Consider the following 8842-nt stretch of genomic DNA (forward strand, 5'->3'; position numbering starts at 1 on the left):
TTTTCCATTATATTATGTAAAGTTCTCTCATGCTACAATATTTTTTAGATTTAGCTACGTTTAGGTTGGGGAAAAAAACTCTTGATTTAGCTAGGTTTGTTTTGGGAATATTCTCCAGTCTATGCTGTTTGGTTAATTAATATTAATATTCTCTAGTCATTGCTGGAACCCAGCCATTAGGGTTGCACAAGCCAGTGCACCCTTAGTGCCGGTCCCAAACCCGGATGAATTGGGAGGGTTGCGTTAGGAAGGGCATCCAACGTAAAACATGTGCCAAATCGAACATGCGGATCACGAATACGGATGACTTGCTGTGGCGACCCCTAATGGGAGAAGCCGAAAGAAAGAAAGAATTCTCTAGTCCATGCTAGGTCTGGTTTGGGAATATTCGCCATTTTATGCTAGGTTTGCTTTGGGAATATTCTCTAGTTTATGCTAATTTTGGTTTGGGAATATTCTCTAGTCTTAGCTAGGTTTGGTTTGGGAATATGTGTTTGTTTATGATAGGATTGGGTTTGGGAATATTCTGTAGTTTATGCTCAGTTTGTTTTGGAAATACTCTCTAATTTTAGCTAGTTTTGGTTTAGGAATATTCTTTAAATTTAGCTATGATTGGTTTGGGAATATTCTCTAGACATGCTAGGTTAATTTTAGGAATATTCTCCAGTCTATACTAGGATTGGTTTGGAAATATTTTCTACTCTTGTCCAGTGTTTGTTTTTGAATATTCTTTAATCATTTCTAGGTTTGTTTTGAGAATATTTTCTTGTCCTTACCTAAGCATTGTCTGGGAAGATTTTATACTTTTGAGTAAGTTTTGTTTGGGAATACTTTCTAGATTTAGCTCAGTTTGGTTTTGGAAGATTTTCTCCTCTTTTCCTGATTTTGGGTATATTTTTCAATTTACGACACCAATAATCAGACACTGTGCTTTAAATAGTGATTAATCCTGGATTAAATTTTAAAGTAAAAGCGTTCACAAATGTAAAGTGCTTTAATCCTGTTATACCAAAGCATTTTTCCAACACAATCTTTCTGTATTATAGAATGGTATGGTACTTTTTTATCTGTAATAAAATATAAATCGTTATTAGGCTCAGACGAAGTGGATCGTGAAGATTCTGGTACTGCGTTCGATTGAGTATCATGAGACTGAATAGCAGTACTACATTATACAGTAAATAATCTGTTCACTCATCATCATGTACATCATGGAGAAAAAAAAAACCTGACAGCAAATTCAGATTGATTTCATGTTATTTACTGCACAGGAAGAAAAATCAGCGCATGCTTCAGATAGAAAAACGGCAGACAGGGGTAGGATGTTTTCTGTCCTCACCGCCTTAATTCGAATATCCTCCTTTTGGCTTTCGCCATTTTTCTCCCTCTAGTCGAGTTTAGGATCTGAGTGATCTAATCTGAGATGCAGTCAGCACAATTTCATCTGGACAGTTCTGCCCGAGCTCACTAACGCTAACGTTATTACACAGTAACTGCAGGAGCCATGCTAGCCCGAAGCTCTCTTTACCGAGCTCTTAGAGTGTGTAGGTTTTTTTGTCTTTTTTTATTACTTTCTTAATATTACAGCTGACATAAATAAGCTTAAAGTGCATTAAAAAAAATATATAATTAATACGGATGATAACCTGATATCATATTCTTTTCATAAAGATGTATGTATAAGTTAACGAGCGTCGTAGCATAGAGAACATTGTGGGGGAATTTTTCTATTATTAACATTTCGAGATATAATAAACCTAGCTGGCAGGGTTGCCAGAATGTTGCAACAAAATCCTTTAAAATGATATTCATCAAAGTTATTCAAGAAACAAAGAAAAATTATTTAGCTAGCATTTTGCCTTCGAGCTAAGTCTAGCTACACTGAAACTTCAGGTTGAATAGCTATATTTTTACATCATTCTCATAATCAGTGTCTACATGCAATTTTTTAGAGCAACATCATTATAAAAATGAATCAAACACGTTAGATCCTGATTCCATATACATTATTATTGTGTCTCCAGTTTCTATTTTTTCTTTCTTGAGTTGAACTCGATGGCAAAAAAATTCAGCTTTTGATATTAGTTTCTATTGTAGCTGCTTGTTTACAGTTAATTCAGTAGTTAATATTCATCACAAATGAGTTTATTAGAGGGACAAATGAGTTTAATAGAGGAACAGCACATGTAGGACGTTTTGGAGACGTTTTGTTAGTGGGTGTGGTGGTGTTGGTGAGGGTAGGAGTGGTATTGGTGATGTTGGTTAGGCTGGCGGTGTTGTTGGTTGTGTTGGTTTGGGTGTTGGTGGGGGTGGTAGTGATATTGGTGATGTTGGTTAGGGTGATGGTGTTGTTATTAGGGGTGGTGGTGTTGGTTTGGGTGCTGGTGGGGGTGGTATTGGTGATGTTGGTTGAGGTGGTGGTGTTTTCGGTTGGGGGTGTTGTTAATGGGTGTGGTGGTGTTGGTTGGAGATGGTGGTGGGGGCAGGAGTGGTATTGGTGATGTTGGTTGGGGTGGTGGTGCTGTTTGGGATGGTGGTGTTTTCGAGAGGGGTTTTGTTAGTGGGTGTGGTGGTGTTGACTGGTGATGGTGGTGGGGGCAGGAGTGGTATTGGTGATGTTGGTTGGGGTGGGGGTGTTGTTAGTGGGTGTGGTGGTGTTGGTTGGGGTGGTAGTGTTGTTGGGGGCAGGGTAGTAGTTGTAGAGGTAATGTTAGTAGTTTTGGAAGTTGAATCAGAAGGTCCCAAGTTCAAGTCCCAGCACCACTAAGCTGCCATCGCTGCCCTTAACCCTTAACTGCTCCATTGTAAATTGCTCTGGGTAAGGGTGTCAGCCAAATGCCATACTTGTAAATGTACCCTTGCATATTTTTATGATACTGTTTGTTTGTTTTTTGTTCGGATGGTGTTAGTATTAGTAGTAATGTTAGTAGTAGCTTTTTTGTATTTATTTATTTTTTTGGTGGGAGTGGTGGTGTTGCTAGTGCAGGTGGTGGTGTTGGTGGGGGTGATAAAATAATATTATTAGTAGAATTCTTGTGTATTTTTGTTAATCTTTGTTTTGTTGTTGATGGTGATGTCAGTGACGAGTTTTGCATCGTCAAGCACCATTCTCAATTTTTCTTCATGAAATGTCCGGACCTGGTTTTATGTTTCTGTTTGCTGTTTTGTTGTTTTTGATGAAGAGCAGTTTGATTATATGAGTGTGAAATGACCCTGAGGCTCGAGCCTGGCAGATGCAAATCAAGAGTCACTGCACATCATGGCTCCTCAAAAGCTTCTATTTTTCCATTTCTCAAAGTAAAAAAATTGCCGGTTGGAAAGCAGAAATAAAGTGAGAAAAGTCCAATATGCTTTGTGTATATTGAGTAACCATCATGCACAGTGGAAAAGGCCTTTCTCTGCGTGTCATAAACACTGACTTTTAATAGCTTCTGTTTCATGGTGAAAGTCCAACACGGACGTTGGTGATATTTTTTCAGCACTGGTGTTTGGTCTCTGTCGTTGAAGGTAACCTTCTGCTTTTACAACTTCGCCAAAGGCAAACCTACAAGTACGAAGTGCCAGGACTACAGCGCGCGCTGAGTCGCTAATAAAAAGACATGTCTGGGTAATTATGTTTGTCGTGATATATTGAACGTCGAGAAGGGAATGAGCTGCCCGGGACGTCTAACATCTGTGTGTGCAGATGTTATCGGACCTCTAGTCCGAGGCAGTAAAACAGAAGCAGGTCATTTTAACAGGTAACAGATGTTCACGGCTAATTTGTTCAATTACTGTGAGAGAAACATAGGATGTTTTTGGGGTTTTGGCGGCCTGAGATGCAACGATGACATTTTCACTCTGGGTTTATTGGCGTATTTTTTAGCGGACATGCTATAACTTTCTACAGTACCCTTTTTCTTTTTTATCACTTCACTCTCCATATTACAGTCTAGAGCTGTGAGGTTTGTTAGCAGATAGTCATTAAGTAAATGTTCGACTACTGTTTTTGTGTTAAATTAGATTAAGGTTGCTGGTATTTTTCTATTTGGAAACAGTCAGTTTTATCAAAGTAGCAATGCATTAATTTTAATAAAGTTAACTAGGATCGTTCTGGAAATATTCTCTAGTTTTAGCTAGATTTTATTTGGGTATATTTGCTAGTTGTAGCTAGGTGTGGTTTGGAAGTATTTAGTTTTGTCTGGGTTTGGTTTAGGAATATTTTCTAGTTTTTACTAGGTTTGGTTTGGGAATATATTCTCTGGTGTTAGCTAGATTTGGTTTTGGAATGTTTTCTAGTGTTTACTAGATTTGGTTTGGGAATATATTCTCTGGTGTTAGCTAGATTTGGTTTGGGAATATATTCTCTGGTGTTAGCTAGATTTGGTTTGGGAATGTTTTTTTAATGTTTACTAGGTTTGGTTTGGTAATATATTATCTGGTGTTAGCTAGATTTGGTTTTGGAATGTTTTTTAGTGTTTTTACTAGCTTTGGTTTGGGAATATATTGGTTTGGAAATATATTATTTGGTGTTAGCTAGGATTGGTTTGGAAATATATTCTCTGTTGTTAGTTAGATTTAGTTTGGAAATATTCTATAATGTCAGCTGAGTTTGGTCTGGGAATATTCTGCAGTATATGCTAGATTTCATTCATTCATTCATTTTCTCCCGCTTATCCGTAATTCGGGTCGCGGGGGCAGCAGTCTAAGCAGGCCCCCGCCTTCGACTACTGCCCAATCCTCACAGCACCGTCCCTTACGGTCCCTCCTGCAGGTGGTGAGCCCACGGGAAGATATGCTAGATTTGGTTTGGGAATATTTTCTAGCATTATTTAAATTGGTTTACATTTGTTTAAATTGGTTTGGTTTGACTTAGCTCGGTTACTCTAGGTGTCTTCTAACTCTTCTTTTGAGTTGCTAATCAAGAAACAAAAACGACGTGGCTTTGCCAGTTGAACAGCCAGCCTCGTGTGTGCTCATTCGTCCATGTCACTCGTTGTCTTCCAGTGATGTCATCCTAACACAGGGTAAAAATGATTAATTCCAAACATATCAGCGTGCTCAGACCGAACATATTTTATAGAAAAATTATACGGAAGCCGTAACAAATTAGAAAATTATAGCCGAGTGTTTAAAATAAGCACATAAAGTTAATACAACGCAGAACACAGAGTTCTCTATCTTTTTTAATCTCCTCTGCCATGAACTGTTAATGTTAGCAGCGTTAGCTGTAGGCGATTAGCACAGATGCAACTCCATCACTCTGAACGTAGCGTTTCAGCTGCATAAAGATGAGACGTGCCTCCAGCTGCTCCGTCTGCTCATCAGTCTTCTCTGCCTAATTCCGTTATACATCAGAAAGGTCACACTCCATGCCAAGTGGTTCTGTCTTCAATGTGGGTTTTTTTCCCCCGAAATCTAACACTTTTGCCTGATCTCGGCAGCTAATTATCGCTGCTATTTTAAGTCTTGCTGTGATGTAGCTCTCTAGGAATCTTGATTTTTCTTTTTCTTCATCCATCATTAACCTTTAGGTTTAATTCGGTTATACGAACAACAATGTTGAAGATGTCAGTCTGGTTTATGCATGTAGACAGAAATATTAATCAAAGGCATCATATTCCTGGCTGGGCTGAGGGGAATTTTTCAACATGATACCTGTAAAAACTGACTTTTCATGAAACATGATTCACTCCTGCCTCACGCTTGGTTTAGATAAAGCGATCGTTAAAGTATTTTGACATGTTTAGAAACCAGGCCTTGATTCTTGCAAGAAATCAAATGATCAAACCTTCCCTTTGAACTCTGCCTCAGGAAAAAAAAAAAAAAGAAAAAAAAAAACAGCGCTCAGCAATTATGCATGTCACCTTATAAATATTTTAGCCGCGATTGAAGCCATGCTGACTGAAGCAGTTAATAACCTGCTTTTAAGGTCAATTTATTACTGTAATCTGACAGCTGTGTTTATCTAAGCTGCTTGAAAATAGACCGCGATCGGGCCTGGAGTTAACCATAGCCTATGGAAAAATGGTAGACCTCTAAAGATTTAATAGCAAAATGCTATACAAGGAAAATGATGAAGCTTAGCTCGGATCTAATACATTGTACATTGCGAATTGATATTCAGATCTTGGATGTGACCAGAGATTTCAACTAAGTTACATGATAGACACAGTGGGTTGAGTTTCTTCATCATTGAATCATTTTAACATGGATCATATTCCATTTTCTTGTTCGAGATGGTTAACAGTATTAAGTCCAGCACATGATCGGACAGTTCAATGTAACTATAAATGCGTTATTGTTTTAGCTAGTATTGATTTAGGAATATTCTCTAGTTTTAGCTACAATTGGTTTAGGAATATTCTCTAGTTTTAGCTAAGATTGGATTGGGAATAGTTTTAGCTAGGTTTGGTTTGGGAATATTCTCTAGTTTTAGCTACAATTAGGTTAGGAATATTTTCGTTTTAGCTAGTATTGATTTAGGAATATTCTCTAGTTTTAGCTACAATTGGTTTAGGAATATTCTCTAGTTTTAGCTAAGATTGGATTGGGAATAGTTTTAGCTAGGTTTGGTTTGGGAATATTCTCTAGTTTTAGCTACGATTGGTTTAGGAATATTCTTTAGTTTTAGCTAGTATTGGTTTAGGAATATTCTCTAGTTTTAGCTAGGATTGGATTGGGAATATTTTTAGCCAGGTTTGGTTTGGGAATATTCTCTAGTTTTAGCTAGGTTTGGTTCAGAAATATCTTATAATATTAGCTTGGTTTGGTTTAGGAATATTCTCTAGTTTTAGCTACAATTGGTTTAGGAATATTCTTGCTTTAGCTAGGATTGGATTGGGAATATTGTTAGCTAGGTTTGGTTCGGGAATATTCTCTAGTTTTAGCTACGATTGATTCAGGAATATTTTCTAGTTTTAGCTAGTATTGTTTAGGAATATTCTCTAGTTTTAGCTACAAGCTAGTATTGGATTGGGAATAGTTTTAGCCAGGTTTGGTTTGGGAATATTCTCTAGTTTTAGCTACGATTTGTTTAGGAATATTCTTTAGTTTTAGCTAGGATTGGTTCAGAAATATCTTATAATATTAGATTGGTTTGGTTTAGGAATATTCTTTAGTTTTATCTGGTATTGGTTTAGGAATATTCTCTAGCTTTAGCTTGGTTTGGTTTGGAAATATTCTATCTAACTGTAAATTGAAACTGACATGTTATGTGAGATTCAGTGACTTGTATTGTCATTTCAGTTATACAGAGCTGGTGCGCTAAGACGCTTCATAAGACAAAATAGAGGTATCTCAGACATTAGTGGACCTAACCACAGCACTATATTACATGCACAGTAAGTAAAAGTGCATCACCAAGGACCACAGGGATATAATAATGCGGATGTGGAATAAAGTGCAAAGATATTGTCCATATTATAATAAATAACGTACATGTGAACATTTTAGTGACATTAACAACAACTGGTTTAGAGTAAAGTTGCTAGATGTTTGTGTGTGTGTGTGTGTGTGTGTGTGTGTGTGTGTGTGTGTGTGTGTGTGTGTTTGTGTGTCAGTCCAGTCTCTCTATTATGTTTTTGCCAGAGCAAAAATTAGCATTACAGATACAACATTTGGCAGATGCCCTTTTCTAAAGCAACTTTACGAATTCCGAAGTTACCACTGAGCTACCACTACAACATGACTCAAAAGTCCTCTGCATATTTCTGATGCACCAGAAAACAAAATTGGATTAATTTCGAGAACATGTCGAGACCGAGATCGGCGATGTTACTCGAAGAGGAGGTAACACTTGCTTTTCTGCTGCTGTTGAATATCTGTCGAAGACATATTCTGAGTGGCTCTTACCCACAATAACAACAGGTTTTTGTGCAAGAGACGTGTGCTGAGTCTGCTTCGGTGCAGCTTTCGCCAACGCTGCAGTTAGCCGCATTGTGTGAAAATGCTTGTGTGGATACTTTTTGAAGCATAAAAAACGAAAAAGCGGAAATCCTTATACTTTGCAGCCGTGTGAAAACGTATACCACAAGGCCGCTATTATTGGTCATGACATCCGGTAGCATTTATCACAGCCTATAGCAGCCGACCAGTTTTTAAACAGTATGAGTAATGAGGAGTGGGAGGAAGGCCAACCTGAGCGCAGACCAGTAGCAGCGTTTGGGTTAATAAAAACGATAGTGAGATGCCGTGAATTAAAAACACACGAAAGTATTCACGTGCACAGGGTATTTCCTTATGAAAACGTGCTCACTCCAGGTGCTCACATCCGCCGTCCTAACTTTCTTTATTTTACATACTTGTTTATAGATCGTTTATTGATCTTTTAATCGCCATTCCTGCAGCATTTGCAAAGCTTTCGCTATCGAAATGACCTGTTTTACAGTTGCAGAAAACATATGCTAATAAGTGTGACAGATTGGCTATTTACAAGAACCGCCATCGTGCTTGAGTTTAGTTTTCGAAAGCACTTTATTCAGCTCATCGTTTCTTTAGCTGAAAAATCTATGGCATGTTGGAATCTATATCTATGAAGCTCATGTAGCTCATATGAATAAAAGGAAAATATGTGGCTATCGGTTTCAAATTGTGCCCACACGCTTAATTCATCTACTATTTGGCTCATTTTTCCTCATAATCCAGTCCAGTGTAAAACCAGAGAAACTTCAGCACACAATATGTCTCCCGATGCACAGTTCCCTGCACGAACCCATTGTAATGAAACTCAGTGGGGATTTTAGATACGAGTCGTGTTAATTAGCCAAAAAATAATTAGTCCTCTCTGAGAAGGGCACGTGTAACACTCCTTCAGATTCCGTCCCAAAAATGCCTTCGGAATGGAAAAGACTATTTAAGGAGG

The sequence above is a fragment of the Silurus aristotelis genome, assembly GCF_946808225.1.
Source record: "Silurus aristotelis genome assembly, chromosome: 19".
Classification (NCBI taxonomy): Eukaryota; Metazoa; Chordata; class Actinopteri; order Siluriformes; family Siluridae; genus Silurus; species Silurus aristotelis.